General features: G+C 43.9%; 1 protein-coding gene across 1 annotated transcript in view; it reads left to right on the top strand.

Moving 5' to 3' along the window:
* The window catches only part of COL4A6 (collagen type IV alpha 6 chain), a gene marked incomplete at its 5' end in the record, with an annotated part of 287,166 nt that overhangs the window by 192,340 nt on the left and 69,214 nt on the right, over positions 1–25,612 (top strand). The window lies entirely within an intron of this gene.

Here is a 25,612-nt window from a genome sequence, read left to right as displayed (position 1 = left end):
AAGGACCACGTGCTAAGTGACATAATTAGTGCTCCAGATAGAGTTTTGCAGTGATGTAGCAGATGGATTAGTCAGGATAGGGTTCTTGATGGAGATGAGACTTTTCCTGGGGCCTTGAAAAATGCATATAATTTTAATATGAAGAGAAGAAGGAAGAGGGCCATTTGTGCAAAGAGAATTACACGAACCAAGGTCCAGAGGTGGGGATGAGCCTATAAATGTATGTGGAGGGGTTATGTAAAAGAGATAAGGGTAGAAAAAAAGAGCTTCAGACCAGAGTAAAGAGCAGAAGAATCTTGATTTGATCCTTTACAGTAGTATCTTCAAAACCTTTTTGATCATGCACTCCTATCAGAAAAATACATTAACATACCCCCAACGTACATATATTTATTTGTAAAGGGTATACTTATACTAATGCACTAGTACATTATAAAGCATAAGCAAAAATTATAAAGGATGATGTAATAAAAATTTTAAAGTTCTAATATTTCCTTCTCATACCCCAAAAATCATCTTGTGTTCCCCCTGGGGTGCCTGTGCCCCCGCTCTGGATACCACCGCCTTAGAGCATCAGTTAAACATTTTGGGACCACAGAGCCCTTTAAAAGTCTGATGAAAGCTACATGTCCTCTTCTCTCCCCAGGAATCCATGTACAGATGCTTAAGTTTTTTGTACAATTTCAAAAAGGGTGGAACAGGTGATGAACCCTCTGAAGCCCATTCTTAGACCCCAGTTTAAGAACCCCTTCCCTGGGTGGAGAAAGACACTGAAGACTTCTGAGTAGTATAACAGCCTGTAGACTTTAATCTTTTCATTGAATTTGGTCATCGTGCATAAGATGAATTGGCTGTGGCCAGGGTGGTGTGGGCAAGGGCAGGTGGTAGAAGCAGGGAGACAAATTAATAGGCTACTTCAAAACCTCAGGCCTGAAGTACAAATGTAATGACAATGGAAAAGGGAACAGATGCAAATAACATTTCAAAGGAAGGTGAGTGGGTTTCAGTGATCAATAGCAGATGAAGGGGAGGGAGGGGAATCAATGGCAACTCTGAGGCCTCAAGTTTGGGGTAGTGGAGGAAGGGCAATGATTCTTGGAAACTGTAAACTGGTTCAGGTGACAGCCCAGCATCCCAATAGAAATCATCTGAGGACAGTGAGAAATGGGGGATGAAGCTTGGGAAAACAATCAGACAGGAGTCACAGATTGGGGAGTTGAAAGGATGGGAGTAGAGCAGCTCTGAGAACAGACAGAATAACAATGGTAAACATTTATGTACCAGGCACTGTTCTAAGCACTTTACATACATCAATTCAGTTAATCCTTATGACAACCTCTGTGAGGCAAGTGCTATTACAATCATCATTCCATTTTATAAGTGGGAAACTGAAATAAAGCATCTTGCCTCAAAGTCACAGAGCTAGGAAGTATCAGTAAGGTTTCCAACCCAAGTGGTCTCCAGAATCTCTACCCCTGAGCACCATTCCATGTGGCGTCTCAAGAGTGAGGGATGGAGAGTGAGTGATGGGAAAGTTCACAGGGAGAGGAGAAGAGGAAAGGACTAGCACCTATGGAGCACCCCAATGGATCAGGCATTGTGCCAGTGCTCTAATAATAATAAAGGCAGTATAGCAGGGGCATAGTTAAAACCACCAAGCGCTTTCTGGGGCATAGTGAATATACGTCGTTTTAAAATCAGTCAGCACCCAAATGCCATTTCTAGTTGGAAGGAATTCCACATTGCATGAGTCTTGTTGTGGAGCAGGGCTTCCCCCCTTACTGTGGAAGCTGAAGGAGACCAGATACTTTCCTTCCCCATTCCTGGGTAGCTACGGGGTGGGCACAGGACCTATGCCCGGCCAATAGGGCACTTTCCCTGCAACTTTCAATCTGGAGCAACTGAAGCTAAGATGACAAGACAGAATTCAACTACAGTGGTAGTCCATGGCTGTGGTTATGGTACCTCGACCAGACTGTTCCTGCTACTGAGGTTCCAAAGTCTTCTCCACCCTTCCATCTATTCTGGAAGTCTCCATATCACAGATTGTCAAACTACAAATCTGGCCCATTACCTTTTATTCCAAATAAAGTTTTATTAGCACACAGCCACACCCATGCATTTATTCAATATGCATTGTCTTTGGCTGTTTGGGGCCTACAGTGGCAGAGTTGAATAGTTGCAACATACATACAGTTGAATAGTTGCAACACCATACATACAGCCCACAAAGCCTAAAATATTTACTACGTGGCCCTTTCCAGAAAGTTTGCCCTCTCCTGCTCTACATCCTTCCAGTATATCCCTTTTTTGCTTAATATGTGCAGACTTGATTTCTATTGCTTACAGCCAAGAACTTTAACTGATACAAATGTATTATCTCATCTAATCCTCACAACAACCCAGACAAGTAGGTGCTATCATTAACCTCAATTTGAAGAGAAGAAAACTAAGACACAAGGAGGTTATCTGCTCAGGATCACACAGATAATAAGTGCTAGGAAGTGACACAGCTGAAATTCCAGCCCAGTTCTATCTGACTCTATCATACATGAAAGAAATGAAGAAAATGGTGATGGGGCAGTTAGCAGTCCCAGACCTGTTTTGAGATAGGAAATGAAGGAAAATTCTTTCCCCATGTTGTGCAGAAGCACCAAAGTGATCCGCACCATAGAAACAGAGAGGAGAAAGGAATAGAGATAGCAGCAGCTTGGGTTTGACATGTTTATCTCCCTCTTGGCTGCTTCTATGCAGTCTATTAAAATGTTGGTTTGAGCGTCTGTCAAAAGGTTACACCGACCTCTCAATTCTTACATCCTCTGCCAGCCTTTTACTTGTTGAGAAATCTAGAATACATTTGAGTTGCAGCCCAGAGGTATACTAGACTGCGGAGTTTGAATTCTCTCTTCAGGTCACTTGGACCTATGCTGGATCCAGGTGACAGGAGCTGAAGTACCATATTGTTTCCTCTGCTAAAATCTGTGCCTTTTGAGGACAGAGTGTGTTGGGCTGCACCCCACAGGCCTGTAAGCCTTGTAGTTGCCCAGCCTTGAGACCAAAGAAGGAGCCCAGAGACAGCAACAGGGACGTCAATGGTTTATTGGGTAGGGGACATTACACGTCCTCAATAAAAGGGCCTGGAGTGACACCCCCCACTGTGGATGGCAGGCAAGACATGGCAGTCATCCTCACTCCTGGGGGAGAAGGCAGCTACCATTAATAGGGGGAATTATGTCAGGTTGGCTCATCAGTTACCAGGGAAACCAGCAGCTTGGGCACAGCCTGAGGTTAATGACCATCACGAGGGCTGATGTTTCTCTTTAATAAAATAGCAGGTGGAGCCATGCGAGCCTAAGGATTGGAACAATCACTAGCTAGGGCAGGGGGCAAGCACGTTCTTGTGAGTAGGGTGTAGGTGAGGCAGGAACTGGTCGAGCAGGGGATGTACAAAGAGCAAGAGAACAGCCATCTTGAGTGGCCTGACTATATAGGGTGCAAGGCTTGCTCGCTAATACCACCTACATATTGAAATATGTAGTCGGTGCCGTCTTTTGAAGTGGCTCACGTGGAGATGACCACAAAAGCTAATTTCACAGGCAACCCCCTGTCCTCTGTGTGACTAGGGCAGATGGTCACTTTCACCCTGAGCTCAGCTGTCTGGAGCTTTTGCTTTGCTAAATAAGACGACAATGGCCAATAAGCCACAGCTTTTTAGGGGTGGATGGGAGAAGGTTCGGGCATGTACAGCTTTTCAGTCTCACCCACTGGGCCTGGAGTTCCTTCCATGGGACTCTTGTGAATCCTTACAATAACACAGTGTTCCCTCTGCTCAGTATACCATTTAATTAAGCTAATTAATGACAAGTAAACATCTCACAGCAGCGAGCCTTCTGTTGGAAGAGTCTGAAGGTAGCAAGGAGCAAAATGCAGACTGGTGAAGGAGGCTTCTTGGACCAAGGCTTTTGGAGTGTTATCGGACTGACCTGTTTGTTTATGCACGTGGGGACTGATGGACACACACACACACACACCTTTCTGTTAAAAGAATCTTCTTTTAAGCTTGTTGGGAGAATTTGTGAGTTTCATTATTGTCACGTGTACTGAGGGAGTGATTTTACCCCCAGCAAACTTCTCTCTCTGATAATTTAAAGAAGAAGACCCTACTTCTGCCAAGTAGGTTGGGAGAAAATTTGTGAGCGTCCTGTATTTTGTAGTACATGATGGTCCCCCAGGAATGCCTTTTTGTTTTTAACCATCTGCTAATGGGCCAAGGGGACACCCGAAGTGGTGTCTAAAGACAGACGTCTTTTTGCTTTGGGTCAAAACCCAGCTCCATGGCTGTCCGAGCTGGCTCACTTTTGGATGAGTGCCTGGAGCTAACTAGCAAAAGAGTGAACCCAGGGAAGCCGTTAGGAACTTTCATTATTATTTCTTGATGATCTGTATGTGGAAAAGGAGTGTTGGTCAGGATAGTTGAATCAGCCTGCAGGTTAGGACAGTCGAACCGGCCTTCAGCACACTCATTCGCAAGGTCCAATCACCATGCTCTGATCATATTCACCTAGTACTGAATCCTTTTTCAAAACACTTTCCCATTGAAGATTCTTGTTAAACCCTCGCAACAGTGCAAGTTCCATTATTAGGGGCTACCCTGTAGATCAGTTGGTCAATAGCTATGCCATTCGGCAGGTCAGATGCTCAGGTGTGTGTTTCCAGGTGCCCTGGGCCTGGGACTTGAGGAATTGTGGCATTACTGGACAGCTCAAAGAGAAGCAGAGCCTAAGCAAACTGAACTCACAGTTGCATGTTTTTATGATCAGTGACCAACGATACAACGATGACCAACAAGAGACTCTGATTCTCTCAACCCTTTGATTTTGCTGTAACATTCTTTCAAATTAAATCTTCTCTGACCAAACTCAATGTTGATTCTAAGCACTATAACTCTGAGAATGTTGCTTAAAAGTGAACACTGAATAACACATTGTGGCAACGGAGCCCTGTTTGGTGTAATCAGAGAAGAGTGTTTGATACCTCACTTCTCATTCTCCCATGAAGGAAGCAAAAAACGTTGATGAACACATCTGAAGAGCCCATTTTTCACAGGGCTTCCCGTATGCCCACTCAGATAAGGGGATCACATGTCTTAGTTAAGTCCACAAACAGAAAATACAGATCATAACTTTGCCATTCTTCTGAAGAGAACTAAAAGAGAAAATATGACCGCTGTCATTTCATTAAATGTCACATAAGCTGCCCCAACTTTGGGGGAGGACATTCATGTGTTTGATGGATAGGACTAAGTTGTTTGAGCAGGAAGGGGGCTCGTGTCTATCCTGCGATGAAGCGGTGATGTAGGTTGATGTTTCTCCAAACACATGTGGTAGCTTTTGTGTTCACACAGGTGCAAGGGTGATGCAACTTTGACCCTGCATTCACTTCAACTACTATGTAAAGCAGAGGCTCCCAGCTTTGGTTGCACATTAGAATCATGTGGGGAGCTTTTTCAACTCCCAATGGCCAGGCCACACCCTGTCTTAGCTTGGGCTATCATAATAAAATATCATTGCTGTGGCTTCAACAACAGAAATTTGATTACAGTTCTGGAGGCTGGAAGTCCAAGATCGGGGAGCCAGCATTGTTGGGTTTTGGTGAGAGCTCTCTTCCTGGCTTGCAGATGGCCACCTTCTCACTGTGTCCTCACATGGTGTAGAGAGAACTCTGGTGTCTCCTCTTCTTATAAGGGCACCAGTTCTTTCTGATCAGGGCTCCATCCTTATGAACTCGTTTAACTTTAATCACCTCCTTAAGCCTGTTTCTCCAGTATAATTATGGGGGGGGTGGGCGTGTAGGCTTCATTATGAATTTTAGGAGAACGCAATTCAGCCCACTGGATACCCTAAACCAATTAATTAGATCAGACTGCCTGAGAATGAGACCCAGGCATCAGTAGTTCTTAAAGCCCTCCAGGTAATTCCAATATGCAGCCAAGCTGAGAACTACTAATTTAGAGCAGCCCACAGATCAGTAGCATCAACATCACCTGGGAGCTTGTTAGAAAAGCAGCATCTTGGGTCTTACCTCTGACCTCTGGAACCAGAACCTGAATTTGAACAGGATGCCCAGGTAATCCATATGCACGGTACATTTTCAGAAGCACTGATTGAGAGCATCTAACACGTTTCTACTCTAGAGCATCTTCCTCCTTCCTTATGCAGTCAAATATTTGCAACAATAGCTATGTGAGCCCTTTACAAACTATAGGATTATCTCCGATACCAGATGGTTGGCTGGGTAGTCTTCAGACAATTGCTGCATGGTACAGAGTACGAGGTGGTCTGCTGGGGTCTGATCACTCACTCAGGTGCCATGCGCATTGCTGGGTAACTGCCAACAATGTGAGTGAAGTGACCAGTTTGAGGTTCTCTTCTGAAAACAGGAGTGCAGTCCCCTCTTTCTTCCTGGTGATGTTTTTGCTATTGGATCGGTTTCACAGAATTATCTTGTCTCAAAACCATTTGCAGCCTCTTTTTCAGGCTATGAATTTCACCCAGTTGGCTTGTTCAGCTTATTATTGCCAAAGGTTTTGATTATTAAGAGGGCATACCACTAACCCAATCTAGATGTTTCCTATATGTACTGCTCATACTTAGTGCTTTCCATGGTTTCCACAAAAATCAACCTCTTTGTCTGGTCTTGTTACAGCCTCGTCATTAATTGCATGGTGGTATTGTTTTTCTCTGATGTCAGCTAGTCTGGGCAATAAGGTTTTCTTTGTTGTTGTAAAAATGCATTTTACTAGTTTCAGTTGGGGAAGATGAAGAAGTTCTAGAGATGGTTGGTCGCGATGTTTGCACAGCAACGTGAATGTACTTAATGCCGCAGAACTGTACACAAAATTGGTTGAAATGGTACATCTTTATGTCATGCATTTTACCACAATTTTAAAAAATAATGCATTTTACTAAATGCAGTGATGTGTCTTGGTTTGGATCCTGGGACAGAAAAAGGGCATTAGGATAAAAACTGATGAAATCTGAATGAAGAATGGAGTTTTGTTAACAGTCTAATATCAATGTTAATTTCTTGGTTGTGATAAATGTACAATAGTTATGTAAGATGTGAACATTAGGGGAAATCAGGTGATGGATGTGTGGAGTATATGAGAACTCTTTGCTACCCTGGCAACTTCTCTATAGATCTAAGATTATTCCCCAAAACAGGTTACTAAAATATTAAAAATTGTTTCTAGTCTGATGCATCATTTTGGAAAGGATGTAGGAAAGACCAGTAGAGCAATCTGACAGAAGACAACAAGAGCTAGAATCCTTTTCTTCTCCAGAGCTTTCAGGTCAAGCCCCTTAGAAATGATGGCAGCTGAGGGTCAACAGAGCACCCCTCACCATGATATGGTCCTCTGCAAATAACTTGGTCAGAGGGCACTTTTTCTTCAGGGCTCCAAGCTGTAAAAAGTTAATTCATTACTTCTATGTATCTCACAGAGGCTCTTAATAGTACTATTTGCTGAATGTCAGTTCAGCATAATAGTTAAGAGTGTGGAAGCCTGAATTTGAATAGGGCTTCTCCCACTTTCCAACTGTATGACTATGGCTAGTTATTTAACCTCTCTTTGTCTCATTTTCCTTATATAGAAAGTGTGGATGATAATGGTACCTCCTTCATAAGACTTTCTGAGCATTAAATGAGAGCATCCTTATGAGGTGCTTAGCACGGGCCTGACATACAGTGAATGCTGGGTGTTATTATTTATGTGCAGATACTATATTGTGTTTTATATGCATTTATATTACATGTGAACCTCCTATCATGTCTCACTTTTATTTTTCACAGCTTTTAAATTATATATTATATATACTACAACAAATTTTAAATTACATTTAATATACAGTGTAGTCAAATCATAAGTGTACAGCACAAAGAATTTTTACAAAGTTAACACACCCATGTTAACAATCAGATAAAAATATAAAATATCATCCTCACCCCAGAAGTCCCCCATATGTCCCCTCCCATTTATTACCCACCACAATTACTCATTTGTTATTGTTTATATTCAATTTCAGAGATCCTTCCCCCTCCACCTTTCATAATTTAATATAATTTTGGGATAGGCAAAACAATAACATGGTTCAAAAGTCAAAATTCCACATTAAGAAAAACAAATATCATATATTAATGCATATGTGTGGAATCTAGAAAAATGGTATAGATGACCTTATTTGCAAAGCAGAAATAGAGACACAGATGTAGAGAACAAATGTATGGACAGCAAGGGGGGAAAGGGGGTGAGGGTGGGATGAATTGGGAGATTGGGATTGACATATATACACTATTGATACTATGTATAAAATAGATAACTAATGAGAACGTACTGTATAGCTCAGGGAACTCTACTCAGTGCTCTGTGGTGACCTAAATGGGAAGGAAATCCAAAAAAGAGGGGATATATGTATACATATAGCTGATTCACTTTGCTGTACAGTAGAAACTAACACAACATTATAAAGCAACTATACTCCAACAAAAATTAATTTTAAAAAATCTCTGCATTAGTTAATCTCTTTTTCTCCTTCCCTCTCTTTCCTCCAATATCTAATTTGAAGTAACATAGCTACTTATTTTTAAATGAGAATCACATGGCATTTTTGTCAGAAAATTACATGGATGGTAGTTTCTAAAACATTCTGCAGTACTTCACAGACCCCTCAATTCAGTTCAACCAATATTAAGTGAGCACCTACTATGGCAAAGCACAGTAGTGGAAAAAAAGGTGAAGCAAAGTCCCATTTTTAGATGCTCCAAGTCTGGTTAGAGAAACAGACCCTTAGACATAGAATTCTAGTTGTTCAATGCACACTCTGAATATACAGTAGAGGTACAAAGTTCTGTATGGAAAATTACCATTCACAATAACAACAAAAAGAAAACCTGTAACATTTTTTTTGTTAGTAGTTCACCTAACAAAAAGTATATCAGACATTTTCCAGATAAAAATTTTGAATTCCATTAATGAAACATAAATGACCTGAATAAATGGTGGGATATACCGTGTTGGCAGATGGGATGACTTATCATTGTAAAGATGTCAATTTTCCCCAAATCTATCAATTCAGTGCCATTCCCATCAAAATACCAGCAGGATGTTTTAAGTAACTTGAAAAACTTATTCTAAAATGTATATAGAAAAATAAATGTCTATGAATATCTAAGTCAATTTTGAAAAAGAACAGATGAGAGACGTGCTCTTCTACAGTTTGAGACATCATCATCATCATCATCATAAACTGTAGGACTGTCAATAAACCATAGGAATAGAACATAGAGCACAGAAACAGATGATAATAAGTACAACGCAATTTCGCAGCAAGGGAAGGATGGATCGTTTGGTATTGGAAGGAGTGGGTCACCATGTGGCAAAACTTCCCAATCAGTGTGTCATACTGAAAGCCACAAATGGGTTATAGAGGTGTAGAGCTATTGATCCCCTTGACCCTTAGGATGGCCAGGCAGGACCTAAAGTGGCCAGAGCTCCGGTGGCCTCCATCTCTGGCTATAAGCAGCCCCATCCACTTACCACATTATGCTTGGCGCATACTACCATATACTCTCTATGCCATGACATCGAAAAGATTGAGAAGCACTGCTATATGGAGAAAAATGAAGTTGCATCACTACTTCACATCACCTACCAAGGTGACTTCCAAGTCGATTAGAAGCCTAAATGTGAAAGGTAAAACTATAAATATACAATTTCTTTATAGTTTGAAATGGTATAGGACTTCATAATTAAGACCCCAAAGTCCAAAACATAAGGTCAAAAAAGTCATGAATTTTACTACAACAAACCTAAGATTTTCAATTCAATGAAAGGACACCATAGACAAAGTTAACAGACAGATGATAGACTTGAAGGTATTTGCAATGTCTAAAACTGACAAGGCATTGATATCTAGAATGTCTGGGGGACTCTGGTAACTTATCAAGAAAAAGGCAGAAAACACAATAGACAAATGGGCAAAGCACATTTACAGTATGGACAGCTCACAGAAGGGAAAACTGTATTGGCTAACAGGCATATGAAGAGATGATCGATCTCTCTAGTATTCAGAGAAATGCAAATTAAAATAACAGAGAACAAGTTGTACTCATCCAATTGACAAAAATTAAAAAGTCAGATAACACCAAACGTTTGTGAGCATGTGGGGGGGCAAAAGGAATTCTCTTGCATTGCTGGTGGGAGTGTAAACTGGAATAGCTTTTTGAAGAGCAATATGGTGGCACTTTTTGATGGTAGCTATGTATATATTCCTACAACCCAGCAACCTCACTCCTGAGTATATATCCTGGCCAACTTCTCCATAGTTCTAAAATGGAACCCTTATGAAGATATTTATCATAGAATCATTTGTTTATCACAGAATCATTTGTGTTAAGGGATTGGCTGCAAACTAGGTTGTCCATCAGTGAGGGAATATACATAGAAAGCAAGCTGAATGCATACTATGCATACTAACAAGGATTAGGAGCAAATACCAACATAGATCTTAAAAACATTCTCATGAAAGGGGAAATAGAATGATCTCTATATAGCCCAGTGACATTTGCTTGAATTTAAATACACACATACAGGGCTTCCCTCATGGCGCAGTGGTTGAGAGTCCACCTGCTGATGCAGGGGACATGGGTTCGTGCCCCTGTCCGGGAGGATCCCACATGCCACAGAGTGGCTGGGCCCGTGAGCCATGGCTGCTGAGCCTGTGCGTCCGGAGCCTGTGCTCCACGACAGGAGAGGCCACAAAAGTGAGAGGCCCATGTACCGCAAAAACAAACAAACAAACAAACAAACAAACAAACACATACACACCAAAGGTAGGAGACAGATATAGATGTGGATGTAGGTGATGTACACGTAGGTGTAGGTGTAGATCTAGATATAGATGGATATCTTGGACTGACATCAAATACATTTGAGAAATTTCCTGTGAGGGGACAAGAATGAGAGTGGAGATTTGGATGAAGGAAAATTTAAAAATAAAAGGAGGGGCCTTATATGGACTAATGATTCTATTTTGCCATGAACTGAGGGGTGTGACTAATCCAGCTCTCTATAGCTGAATTCCAAACCAAAAAAAGTTGTTTCAAGTGTTAGAAAAAGGAGACGTTAACTCCAAGCAGGGAAATACGAGAAGTCTTTTTGGAAGAGGTCAGATTTGAGTTGAACTTTGAAGGATGGTTAGAACCTTGGTAGAGAGTTCTGGAAGAGAAGGGTATTTTTGGCAAGGAAACCTCTTGGTTGGAAGCCCAGGGGTGAGAGAGAGTACAGTGTGGATTTAAGAATCAGCGAGGAGACTGTTATACTTGGAGTCTAGGGCAGGTAAGGGTGTTAAGGGGGAAAATAAGCCTGCAAAAACAGGTGGGAACTGAATGAAGGGTCATCAATGCCCAGTTAAGGAGTACGGATTTAGCTGCGAAAGTAATGGGGAGTGATTTACAGTTTTGAGTGGAGGAGCAATAGGATCAGACTTAGGAAGATTACTGTCCAGAGTGTTAGATTGTGGCAATGTTTGACTGGACACAGAGAGGACTCCAGAGGCTATTGTCATTATCCACGGGAGAGCTAATGAGGGACTGAGATAAGCTTTGGTATTGGTCCCTAAGGGGACCAATAATAGTGCCGTGGACATGGACTTGGGAAGTTGACAGGACCTGAGAAATAAATTAGAGCGATGCTTCATCTTTATAGAGGAGGTGGTAGAAGCTGTAGGTGGTGGATGAAATCACCAAGAGACAGGCAAGAGCCTCTGGGCAGAATAGAAGGGACCAGTAAAGAAGATGACAACATGATAAAAGACTAGAGAGTCCAGTGTATAGAGCAATGAAAGGCAAAGAGAGGGTTTCAGAAGGGAAACGAGTGCTTAGCAATGACAAAAGCTGCAGAAAAGGCCTATGGGATTCGAATTTAGCAGGGATCACTGGTTACTTTCCAGAGAGGACTTTCGAGACAGAAGAGTTGGTCGGCCCAGATGGCCTGGGGGTGGGGAGAGTGGTAGGAGAGGAAGAGTGGCGGCAATGAGTGATGTCTATCAAGAGGTTTGTTCTGGAAGGGTGATGGAGAGATGGAGTGGTCAGAGCAGCAGAGGAAAGATTTTTCTTTATTTTTTTAGCATCAAGCAGATGAGAGCACATCTTGAAGACCAACAGAAAGCAACCAGTCTAGAAGATAGAAAGGGAAGAGAGGGTAGTTAACAGGAGTAGGGTCTCAAGGGATAGGAGGGTTCCTCTGAGCCCTGGAGCAGCCTACCTGGCCATGCTCATTGAAAGCTAGCCTTGCTGTACCTTGATTTCCACCTTTCCCCTAATCATGCTCCTTTGTTTTGCCTTTGGGAGAGCGTCCCTCTCCCAGATGACTTATTAGAGCTTTCCCCTGCCCACCTTTTACACCTCCTCACTTTTTTTTTCCTTCTGCTGGGTTCCAGAGACTGGTTGAAACTAGACTAACAAAGAAACCTCTCTTTGTCAGTCAGCAAGTTGAGAGAAGTGATTAGCTGCTAGGTTCTTAGGCCAAAGGACCTGCAGCACTCAAAGCCTTGAAGGGGAAAGCACTTGAAGGTCTGTTTACCACTCAGCTTTAGGGGGCAATTGTTGCTACTCTTGGCTACAGGCTTCACCGGGGACTTTATCTCTGCAGAATTCTCTGTTAACTTTTTCTGAAAGATTGCCAGCACCAGATCTAAAAGCTTTTAAAATCCTCATAAAACCAGAGAATGAAAAAAGCGGTGATGGATGGAGAGGTAAGGGGGGGCCATGGGGCCTCTTGCCCAGATAACCTCCCCGGGCCAGGCCCCTGGACAGGCCAGCTCCGTTTTCATATCTTTTGTCCCCCAGGTCCTAGGGTTTGGCTCCTTTTGCTTTCTTTTCCAGCTGCTGCTTCCTCCCTCCCCAATTTTCCACCTGGATTCCTTTCAGAATCCTCTCCTGATTTATCCCTAACTCTGCTTTCTCTGGGAACCAGATTATTGTTTTAAGCTGTTTAAAGTGCTTTCATTTCTCCTATCTCTAAGGGAATAGTTGGGCAGAGTGAAGTATAACAAAAATGTAAATGACACTGTGGCAGTGGAGAAGGTATAGAGGACCAAGAACTCAGACAAAACATGTCTTCAGTGAACTGTGAACATGGGAGCTACCTGCTTCCCAACCCACACATGCCATTGACTCTGCCCTGGGCATTGGCACCATTATCTTTGCATCCCTTTGCATGCATCCCTTTGAATTGGATACTACACCAAGGTCGTGTAGATGTGGCGTGACATCGCTAATGGTCTGGTGGATTTCTCCACATCTGGATCACCAGGTTGTTCTCTCTGACTCCAGATTTGTCTTGACAGCCTTGACTCAAGTACTAAATGATGTGCATAGTTCCTAGCTATAGCTAGTCCAGCCTTCTCCCTTTGAGCCAGGCCCAAATGGTCTAGGCAGTCATCTGTTTATCAGGAATGACTAGCTCCCCTCCGGCTCACTCTCCAGCCTGGCCCCCAAGATCAGCTGTGTCAACAGTGCTTTCATATCCTCCTGTTGGACCCACCCATCTCCCTCACCCCCAGTACTTCTGATGTATGTGCCAGCATCCAACCCTGGAAAACCCCGCTACCTGCTTTGCCAGGGCTGCCAAGTACAGTTTGAGGAAACTTCCCCAACAAAAGTACATTCTCTAGTGTCTGCAGAGCCCTCAGAGCTGCTTGGCAGCCCCTCACACTTTTCTAACAATTGACTTCCTGCCATGGCCTCCACAGCATCTCCTCCCCGCCCTTTGCCAGTCGTCCTCAACCTCAAATATCCTCACTCTCTACCTGCAACCTCACTTCCTACATTTATTGAGAAAACTGAGGTCAAGTTGAAATGGACTTTCTCCACTTCCCTCTTTCTTACCAAAACTCATCCTGGCTCCTTTTCTTCATACATCCTTCTCCACTCTCTAGTTTGGAGGGGTAAAATGTGCTCCTCTATCTTCAAGACAGATCTATCGATGGCCCTTGGGTTCAGAATCCTATCCCTTCTGCCTTCCTCTGCCTTATGGTATATTGATGTGTGTACATAACTAGTCTCTCTGACCTGGACTGAGAGCGCCTCAAGGGCAGGGACTGTGTTACTTTCACCTATGTGCTCCCAACATGTGGCACCATGGCTGGCGCACAGTAGGCTCTCCACAACTGTTTTCTCAATTGATGAGTTATGAAGGGATGATGTAGATTGACTTGAGTTCTCTGTCCTTTGCACATCTACTTAATTGGTTAATAAGTGTGCCAATGGGCAGCAAGACGGATGAAGGGAAGAGTCAAAAGGATTCAATAAGCTCCAGATCCAGGGCTTTGGGTGGAGTTACATGACATTTTTGGGGAATTTGGGACCCAGAATTGACCTGTCTCTTTATAAAGGGAGTAGCAGAAAAAGCACCAGACTGGGACTAAGAAGGTCTGGCTCTGCTGCTCAGAAGCTGTGTGGCCACGGACAAGTTAATTCACTTCTGGGCTCAATTACTTCTCTAGTACTTTGAGGATGGGGATATTCTGAACATTCAATGGAGTCGTGGATGTGCAAACACAATTGAAATCTGAAGCGCCTCTCCAAAGCAAGATTGTAGCTTGTTTCTGATGCCACTAATAGTTCTGGAGCTTCTACTTGTCACCTATACCGCAGCAGCCTCCGCCAGCTCAGCCCATCTTTCCTGTTGCACACAGAGCTTGATTTCATCTCAGCTTCCCATTGTCCACCACGTAAAAGGAAAATATATCAGAAATGTGGAGCTTCTCGCCCTCTAGACCCCCTTCCCCTCTCCTTTTTGGCCTGTTCACGTCTGTGCGGATGACTGGACTTGTCCATAGGGACTACTGCATACAGCCGGCAGGGGGAGCTGTAAGTCATCCCATCTTCTTGAATTCAAATCCATGGCAGGCTGGGAGGTGTAGGGTAGGCTAAGCCAGAGTACCAGCAAGCCCTACCATTTTAGCAGACTCCTGTGCCTGCAGGCATGTGTATTGGGGTTGGAATGCCTATCTCTTTATCTGCATGGGTGTGGAAATGAATGCTCCTCTGGTTCTAAATGAATGCAGGGGTGTGGGCCTGTAGGAGAACAGCAGGGAGACTACATGAGTAAGTTGTTCCTCTCGCTCCCCTGCCCTCCCCTCCCCTTTCAGAGCTCCCTGAAAGAGCTCCTTTGGCAATGGGGTCCTAGCAGATTTCTTTGATCCTATCCTCCTTTTTCTCCTTCTGTTTAAGGAGCAGTAATTGGTTACTCCCTGTTACCTTGCACCCCAAAAACTTGAAGGTTTCTCACCAGAGACTTGGGGAAGCCAACAGTGATCCAGAAGCAATCAGCTCACACCAGCTCAGTATTGGACCAAAGGTTGTGTGGTATATCAATGATGGGTAATTTATTATGTCAGAGAAAAATGCCACAATATCCCTTTTCTAATGGAGTAGGTACACTACAGCAAAAAATGCTGTAAAGTGAATTTCTGGCAAGACCTGTTTCACTTTGATTTTTTCATTATAAAACCATGGCTATGTTTTGCTAGAAAAAAGAAAACAAACAAACAAAAAAAGATTGGCTCCAGGTTGTAATTAAACCATGTGTTTTAAAATAAACCACATTTGGGCTTCCCTGGTGGCGCAGTGGTTGAGAGTCCGCCTGCCGATGCAGGGGACACGGGTTCGTGCCCCGGTCCGGGAAGATCCCACATGCCACGGAGCAGCTGGGCCCGTGAGCCATGGCCGCTGAGCCTGCGCGTCCGGAGCCTGTGCTCCGCAAGGGGAGAGGCCACAGTGGTGAGAGGCCCGTGTACCGCAAAAAAAAAAAAAATAAAAAAAAAAAATAAAAAATAAAATAAACCACATTTATTTATTTATTTATTTATTTATTTATTTATTTATGTTGGAGTATAATTGCTTTACAATGGTGTGTTAGTTTCTGCTTTATAACAAAGTGAATCAGCTATACATATACATATGTTCCCATATCTCTTCCCTCTTGCGTCTCCCTCCCTCCCTCCCACCCTCCCTATCCCACCCCTCTAGGTGGTCACAAAGCACCAAGCTGATCTCCCCGTGCTATGTGGCTGCTTCCCACTAGCTATCAGTTTTACATTTGGGAGTGTATATATGTCCATGCCACTCTCTCAGTTTGTCCCAGCTTACCCTTCCCCCTCCCCATGTCCTCAAGTCCATTCTCTAGTAGGTCTGAGTCTTTATTCCTGTCCTGCCCCTAGGTTCTTCATGACCTTTTTTTTTTTAGATTCCACATATATTTGTTAGCATACGGTATTTGTTTTTCTCTTTCTGACTTACTTCACTCTGTATGACAGACTCTAGGTCCATCCACCTCACTACAAACAACTCAATTTCATTTCTTTTTATGGCTGAGTAATATTCCATTGTATATATGTATCACATCTTGTTTATCCATTCATCTGTCTATGGACACTTAGGTTGCTTCCATGTCCTGGCTATTGTAAATAGAGCTGCAATGAACATTGTAAACCACATATTTTTAAACTACAATAATAGGATTAGAGGGTAGGTCCACATTCTTTCTAAACTATAATGACAACCCTGTGCTGGACCATTAATTTGCTCCTACCTTTCACAGCTTTACATTCTGCTCCTTGTTTCATTCAATTTTTTGTCTATTGAAATCTCCTCCTCGTGAGCCTGTATTTATTTAAGAGCTTACAGCCCTATGAGCCCAGCAAACAGGGGTTTTTGAACACTGGGAGTTTGGTTACTAGGGCTTTTTTTCCCCCAAAGCAAAGCTTAGTCCATGGAATGAACTCTCAACCCCTTTTCACATACATTGTCCCAACTGATGCTCAAAGCAATTCAGGAAATAGGCAGGGCAAGTAATATCCCCATTTTGCTGATGAGAAAACTAAGGCCGAGAGATGAATTGGCTTTCTCAAGATCACACAGTCAGAAAGTGAGGGCAGGAAATAGAAACTTAATCCTATGATTCTGCTTTAAACAGGCAAATTTTCTGTTTACTAGAAGGCTTTCTTAAGAGACTTGTGCCATCAAATCATACACAAGTTGCCCTTCAAATTCTAACGAAAACAAAATTATGGTAAGTTAAGTATTTCAAATTTTTCTAACGTGTGTATTAGTTTTAGGTTAAATTCATCCTAAGTAGATAGAACTGTATTTATTTTCTCATGCAGTCTGGAATCTCAGCACACACTTTATAGTACAGTGGGGCTCTTTGTATAGTCTGCATGTGTATTTGAAGGGCTACGGGGACTCATTCAACCATTTGTAATGGTTACAGAGGTGTTTGGTTGTTCTGTTTTTATTTTTGTGGCCAACTATTGGTCATATTTCCAGTTTCATTTGATTTGGGGTTCTTGACCATCCCAATTATACTATTATCACAAAAGAAGAGATTTTTCTGGTTTCTGATGTAGTTTTAAGAACATGTTATAGAGAAAAGGGAGACCTGAAAATTCTTCATCAACTTATTTGCCTCTATCTAGCAGACATCTCTGCTTCATCCTATTTTAACAATTATTAGCATTTCCCAAGAGCAAGGGAAAATATGACATGTTTAAAGATAAAATTACCAATTTCTGCTCACCACGATGATCATCAAATTAGTACACTGTGCCTGTATTCCCCCTTCCACCCCTAATTGAATATGCTAGCATTAGGGACTCGTAGCACATCAGAATTTGTCTACGAGAACCTAGTAGACTGTCCATTGCCCACAGACCAATCAATGAGGCCACTTTAATTGTGGAACAAGAAGGAACCTTCCATCTTTTTAAGGTCTAGGATGTGCTATCCCTTGAAGTGCCTTTTATGACTTAATTCTGTTAAGCGAGTTTCTATTAAATGGTACCTGTTCCAGTGAAAAGATTGGGAAAATTGAGATAAATTGTTCCAGTATCAATGAAAATGAAAATATTTTCTGCCCACAGTAGCTCTCACTGCCCCTCTTCAAGTGGGTTTGTGTTTCTATTAATACTTTCAGAGCATTATTCAATGCAGAGAGGCAATATAAGCTTGGTAGAAGAAGCAGAGGATTTGGTATCACCAAAATTGGCTTCACCAGTTGCTTACTGTGTGAATTCAAGCAAATTCCTTACGCTGTCTATATTTCAGTTTCCTCATCTGTAAGATGCAGCTAATACCCACCTGTTAGGGCTGTTTAGAGGATTAAAGGAGACAGGTTAAATGAGACGGCACTTAGTATGTGTTTGGTGAAAAGAAGGTTATTATTATGTTCTAGAAGAGAAATGTGAATAAACAGGTAGAAGGGAGGGCTGCAAAGCCTTGCCTAACAAGAGTTAAATGTTAGCACTCTGGGAGGTGTCTTTCCAAAAATTTAAACATGCTGACAACAGCCAATGGGATGGGTGTGTGTGTCTTTGCAAACAAAACATGTAGATGCATGTCTTCATGCCTGGGCTGGCTGCTTCAAACACTGATTATAGCTTAAGAACAAGAAAATAAATGTGTTTTCATTTGGGTGTTGAGGGCGAGACTCTGATACTGCTTCTCAGCTATGGCAGACACTGAGAATTTTGGGGGTTCATTCTTTGGTAGACACCAATCATCTATTTTTTTTTTTTTTGGAAGATGGGAAGGGTCACTGGCTGTGCTGGCAAATTGTAGATGCTGCTAACATTATCAAGCTGAACCAGGGCTTCCTGGGCCACAAAATGGATCTGTACATCTGTATAATATGAGTCTTTATCTGCCGACTTTAGACCTATTCTCCACCTGCTGGTGTTCTTTCTCCCTTATTTACTTCTGCAGACAGCACTAGCCCATTAGTGCTGTTACTAGGAGAGTGGATTGTAGGGCTGTATGGATGGCTGTTTCCGTTTGTCGCAATAGAAGGAGCACAGAGTTGATGGGGAGGCCCTGATATTCACTCTGCCACTGACCAGCTGTGTGAAATTAGCAAGCCTCATTGGCTAACCACTTTGTAGCTTGGTGCCCTCCACCTACTTCACAGGTGTATTGTGATGCTCCAAAAGAATGGTGAAAGGAATAGTGTTCTGAGGTTTCTTAAGTAATCTGCCCTTGGGGGGTATCATCGTTAGTTTCCTTCTTACCACATATTTCATGGCTAGGGAGGGATCCCAGCTACTTAGGCCAGAATCTGTTAAGTTCTTACACCCCCTCCACCCTGGCCTCATAGCTGAGATGGGAACTCCAGCTGAAAAGTAGGGACAAATTGTAGAATTCAAGCCACCTGGTCCCTAGACTGGAGGTCAGGGATTTCTGCTCCCCTTTTCCGAAAGGCCACAAGGGATATTTCGGGATGGCAGCAGAGTCTTTTAATCTCATTTTGCCCCTAATGAGACTTGGAAGTGGCCTTCTCAAGGATTCCCACGTGCATATTTAATTCTATATTTTCATTCATTCCACAATTGTGCCTTTCCCACACAATTATGTTTTGAGGGTCTACTGCACACCAGACACTGCATCTCTCAGAGATACCAGGGCAAACAAAGTCAGTTGAGCTCCCTGCCCTCTCAGACTTTCCAGTCTAGTGACAGAAACAGATGCTGAACATCTCCCAAGATGGTCCGAAGGTATCTTAATCCCCACCTCTCCAGAGGTGAACTCTCATCTTCCACCCAAAACTTCCTCCCCTAAGCTTCCTCATGTCAATGAGGAGATCCACTCGGTCATCCAGTCAAGAGACTTGGGAGTCCTCCTTCACACCTCCCTGTCTTACCCACCAATTCCAATCTAGCATCAAGTCCTATCATTTTTAGCCTCTGAAATATCTCTTAAATCCATCTTGTCCCTGTCTTCACTGCCATGAACCTAGTTCAGGTCACCATTATTTCTCTCCCTGAGATCACAACCTCCTCACTGGGTTCCCTGTCTCTGGTCTTGCTGTCCCATCCACTCCCTTCCACTTGTGATGTGTCCAGAGGTGATACTGTATGAACTTGAGTTAGTCCCTTTCCCTTTCTGGGCTTCAACTTCTCCATCCTGAACTGGATGATTGTCTAAGTCTGGTGCAGCTCTCTTTTCTGTTGTTCTGTGATCAGATGTTTCTTGCTCGTACTCTAGTGCAGCCATCCAGACTTCCAAAGAAGATACTGATACACCTGGCCCTCTGGCTTCTTGGTGCATGTACTCATTCGTTCATTTCTCCATTCAGCAAACATTTACTGAGCACCCACTGTGTATGAGGCACTGTAGTTAGCACAAGTGATTCAGTGGGAAGTAAGACACAGGCCCTGTCTTCAAGGAGTTCAATCTCTTGGGGGGGTGGTATGGACACAAATAGACAATCTAGCCCATTCTGTGGAAGGGGGTAATCATGAAAGTTTACCTGGAAGAGCTGATATCTTAGTTGGAGCCTGAATGATAAATAGGAGCTAGCCAGGAGAACAAAGGCATGTACAAAGGTCCTGAGGCAGGATGCTGGGAGAGACTAAAGCTAGACTGAAGAATGACAGACCAATTGGGAGGCTGTGGCGCCACTCTAGGGGAGAGACAAGGAAGTCCTAAACTAAGACCATAGAGGCAGAGAAAAATGGACAGGTTTCAGTTATATTTTCAAGGTGGAATTGACAGTCCTTGCTGGTGAATTGGATGTAGAAGATGAGGGGAAGAGAGAGGTCCTGGAGGACCCTTGGGTTTTTGGCTTTATCAGCTTTGTAGATGGACTGCTATTTACAGAGTTAGTTCCATTATCTCAGGAGGAAGGATGTGGTTTGGGGAATGAGGCTGGGGAAAAGATGATGGGTTCAGCTTTAGTCTTGTTGAGTTTGAGTTGGAATATCCAGGTGGAGAGGTCTAGTAAGCCATTGGCTATAAGGATCTGACACACTGAGAAGAGGAATCTGGTCTGGAGGTTCAGACTGGGGAGTCATTAGCTTGTAGATGAGGTCCCTTTGAGGAGAATGAGCAGACCCTGAAGAACTGAGTGCCCAAGAAATCCAGGATATCAGTGCTAAGAGGGGAAATACTCTCCCAGATGTGGAGTGCCCATTGATTCCTGGGCACACATCTCTGCCCCAAAGAGAGTTTCACAATGTTGTCTGTGCATTGCTCACTTATACTTAAGAGAAGGAGCATTAAGTACCCAATTATAACTTCTCCATTTTACCATAAACATGCCTTAAAGAAGAGAGGAAACAGATACGTTCATGCTCTCTACCAGGTATGTTACATTCACTGACTCAAATGCTCCCAATAACCCTACACTAGAGCTATTATTTCTTGGAGCCCTTAGAAACTCAGAGTGGTTAAGTCACTTGCCCAAGGTCACATAGCTATTAAATGGCACTAAGATCTGACTCCAGGTCTGTCCTACTCCAGACCCTGCACCATTATACCACCTAACAGCACTCCACCACCTCCTTCAGTATAGCCAGATCCTTAAGAAAGCCTGTGCACACCGCTTTTCCCTTCTGTGCTTCATAAATATCATTTGCATCCCCTAGCTTAACACTTTGCTCTCCATTAAAATACAAATCCCCTGGGGAGAAGTAAAGCTCTAAGTTGTTGTCAGTCATTTATGCCTCAGTGGGAATGAATTTCAGATTCTTCCTTAAGAACAAATTTTAATTTTATGGGACAAGGACACTGGAACCTTGAGGGAGGGATAAAAAGGCAGAAATGGGCTTCGTAATGAAAAGTCATTCCCCTCTTAGTTTCATAGTTCTACTTGGTTGGAGACATGCGCTGCTAAGGTTCTTAGATGCTATTTCTGCATATGTGTACTACTTTATATGCAGGCCCATTTCTGGGTCAGCTACCCCAGTTATCTGGGGCTGGGGCTCGGGTGTGGTCTGATCGGAGGTGAAATTAAACTACACAGTGGGGACTTCCCTGGTGGTGCAGTGGTTAAGAATCCGCCTGCCAATGCAGGGGACACAGGTTCGAGCCCTGGTCCAGGAAGATCCCACATGCCGCGGAGCAACTAAGCCCGTGCACCACAACTACTGAGCCTGCGCTCTAGAGCCCGTGAGCCACAACTACTGAGCCCGTGAGCCGCAACTACTGAGCCCGCCTGCGGCAACTACTGAAGCCCACGCACCTAGAGCCCGTGCCCCACAACAAGAGAAGCCACCGTGGTGAGAAGCCCGTGTACCTCAACGAAGAGTAGCCCCCGCTCGCCGCAACTAGAGAAAGCCTGTGCGCAGCAACGAAGACCCAACACGGCCAAAATAAATAAATAAATAAATGTATATATATATTTTTAAAAAGCCAGTGTTGTCCCAAGCATTATCTAAAAGAAAACCACTACACGCTGACCCCAACCCACTGTGGTCAGCAGGAGGCAGCCAGCCTGGGCCTTAGGCTCAAGTCCCAGCTCACTCTCTTGAGAATTAGACCCTGATGTGCATACTTAAAATACCAAGCAGATGGAGGCAGGAGAGCTTGTTGGAAAGACTTGGAGGAGTCCCTTCTGCCCTGTCTGGGTCTATTTGCCAAAATAAATGACATGTATCAGGGCAGGGCATTGGTCCAAGCCCATTGAAATTCTGCTAGCAGTCCAAACAGTGATGATGTTTCAGATTGGTTCTGTGAAATGATCAGTTAGGAAGAGAGAAATGATGTGTGAGCATCTGGCTACTGCAGCCTACTGATGGGGACAGTCCCAGGGGCGGGCCTGGGGTGAGGGGGGGCAGCCTCAAGGACCCCCCAGGACATCTGCCACTGGCAAACAGGGAGAGAGCCACACACTGGCAACGGGTGGTCTAGTTTGAGTCCCATGCTGTTCCTCACTAGCTACGTGACCTAAACAAGTCCTTCCCGTTCTCTTGGTCTCCTTTTTCCCCCTGTGTATAAAATAGAGCCTGGATGGAACGGTCTCTAAGGGCCCTTCTTGCTCCAACATTCCGTGACTTCTCTGATACTGGTTTGATTTCTTTTTCTCTGTAGTGGGAGAGGGAGAGGCCCACCCACCCACCTGCTTATCTGTAGCCGCTATGTTCTCACACTGCCCTCTGCTGGCCATTATGAAAAGTGCCACCGATAGCTTCTTTGGAGGAAAACAAGCGAACAAACCAAAAAAAGCACTTCATCATTGATTTAGTATTAAGCGTCAGCAGTCCACTGGACATGGTGACAGAAAGCCTATGCATTGGAGACGAGGGAAAAGATCATACAGCTCTACGCACAGAGTAAGCATAGCTAGAGATGGCTGACAGAACAGCCCAAGAAAGAAATGTCTCTCTCAATTTTTTTCTTTGCCATCTTCGTCTGTTCATGGTGCTCTGTGCCACTGTATGAAAGAGAGGACCTCAGTGGATAGGAAGCCTCCTTGTCTCGTATCCTAGGACTGCAGGCTCCAGAAGGGCCTGGCACCACAATAAAGAGGAAGTTCTGGGCCAACAGCACCTCAGAGGACTTAAGACATCCCACAGGCCCTGCTTCTGTCTGAGAGGTTTCTAGCTGAGACCAGCCCAGAAGTACACCTTCCTCCAAGGGGTACCGTTTCAATTGCCCCTTTGGAAAAAGAATTCGAATTCAAAGAGTCCATGAGCTCTTTCAGAGACTCACTTTAAGCTCTCTGACTGGAATGGAGGAGTCATCTGTGTGGCTATGGTAAATTCAGCCTGCCCTCCCAGCCAAGAGAAAGGGAGCGGGCCATGGAAGCCTGCCTTTTCTGGATGGAATCAGATTTCCTGTTAAATGCAGCCCAAGAATTGCCTCACTCCTATGTCTCTTTGCTTATTCTTGCTGAGTGTGCACTCACAAAGGCAAGAGACCAGGACTGGAGTGTGCCAGCCCCTATGCCCACACCAGGCACTGCTCAGGCTCTAGTGATGTGAGCAAGATGGGAATTGGTCCACGCCACAGTCTGCCCTCTCAGTAGCTGTTCAACGGTTTATCATGCTCTCACCTCCCCTCCCTTGATGCGCGAAAGCTTTGGGCAGGGCTCAGATTTGGGTCAAGCATTCAGTGCCCTGACTGCATCTCCTTTGCTAGTAATAACATGGTCTTGGCAAACCTATCGTACCTCTCATCCTCCCACCAACCAGTCCTTTCCTCCCCCAACAGCTGGTTCTTATCTGTCTCCCTTGTTCCAGCCTCAGGCAGGCTGCCCTGGCCTCATGCTTACACACACACGCACGCGCGCACGTGCACGCACACATGTGCAGATTCTCCCGAACACTTGTTGATGAGTTTCAGCCCTGAAACACTGCCTTCCTCCCATCTCTCCTGTGTCCCCAAACCTCTAAGGGTTCCCTATTTCCTGCCACATCAAGTCTTCAACTTCCCTGCCTTGCTTTCCAGGCCTACTTCAGCTGGGGCCCACTCAGCCTTTCCAGTGTGGCCCGTGACTCCCCTGAGCCGTGGACAGAATGTAAGCATTCCACAAACCCTCCATGGCCAACCCTGCCTTTGTGTTCCCGCAGCACTTCTGCTCCATTCCGGACTTGAACTGTTTGCAGTGGTTTTGTGTACATTAGTCTTGAAAGCTAGGCCCACATTTTAGACTTCTTTGTTAATCCTCAACCACAACCCAGCACTATTTTTTTAAGTGTTGCTCTTTTACTTTTTAGTTGTGTGTGTGTGTGTCTGTGTGTATATACAGTGAAAATTTATAAGAGTAATAAATAAGAGAATCATTGTAAACAGAAGTCCAACCAATAGGAGGTAAGAGCATAAAAAGTAAAAGTTAACCTCCCACCCCATCATTCCCAGAAATAAGCCTGTTAAGCATTGTGCAGCCTAGCACCCTCTGTAGGTTGCGTGTTAGGGGTCGGGAACGTTTGATTGGTGAGTGGCACCCGCAGAGAATTGCATCTCCTTGGGAAGAGCATCTTTTACTTCTTTGCTAGAGTCCCAGGTCTTCATGGGCCTGATTGACACTGGAAATTTTAGTCTGAAGGCCCCGCATAGCTGGCAGCCACTTGCGTCTCCAGTACGTGACTCTAACCACTGCATAAAGCATCTGTCCTCAGCCCTTTCAAAAGTAAATCTTGAAGGTGAATATTAAAGGGCATGTTTAATGGAATTTTCTCAGAGTTTTGCACAGGTTTGTAGGAAATTGCGGACAGTCGGTAAAAGGGGCTAAGGGGCAGAGATGGAAGTGTTTATGAAAATAGGCTTTCTACCTGATATGGTGTTGTGTTCTCTGAGAGTTAATGCACATTAGTAATGGTTTTCATTTTTCTGCCAAGAAAATTCAGTCCCTTCTGGGATTTGTTCTAAACAGACTAGCCGGCCTCTGTTGCACCGACTGGGGTTAATTCTCTATCTCGGTCAGCTTGAAAATGTCAGCCTGAACTCTCAGACTTAATTGTTACAGACACTTTATCACCAGGGCATTCAAAATCCTCAGGCTGCTCCCTCTTGCTATCATAATTGATACTTAATGGATATTCTCAGGCTTCTTGGATTTTACACATTCAACACTGTACCGATGGTGTGGGTGCGGGGGCATAGAGAGGGAGCAAATAAACAATGTGTGTGTGTTCGCTGTGAGTGTCTGTTTCTAGTTGCAGTGCTGGGGTTCTGGGAACTGCAGTCAAAGATAAGCTGATAGGTTGGTCAACCGTGGGTTTCTGGGTTCTCCTCCCTCTGGCCCACCGAGGCAGTGTTCTCCAGGCACAGCCAT

The sequence above is a fragment of the Mesoplodon mirus genome (assembly GCF_964341445.2).
Source record: "Mesoplodon mirus genome assembly, chromosome: X".
In the NCBI taxonomy this organism is placed as follows: Eukaryota; Metazoa; Chordata; class Mammalia; order Artiodactyla; family Ziphiidae; genus Mesoplodon; species Mesoplodon mirus.
Note: the sequence above shows the minus strand (reverse complement) of the source record. Positions and strands in the feature narration are given on the sequence as shown.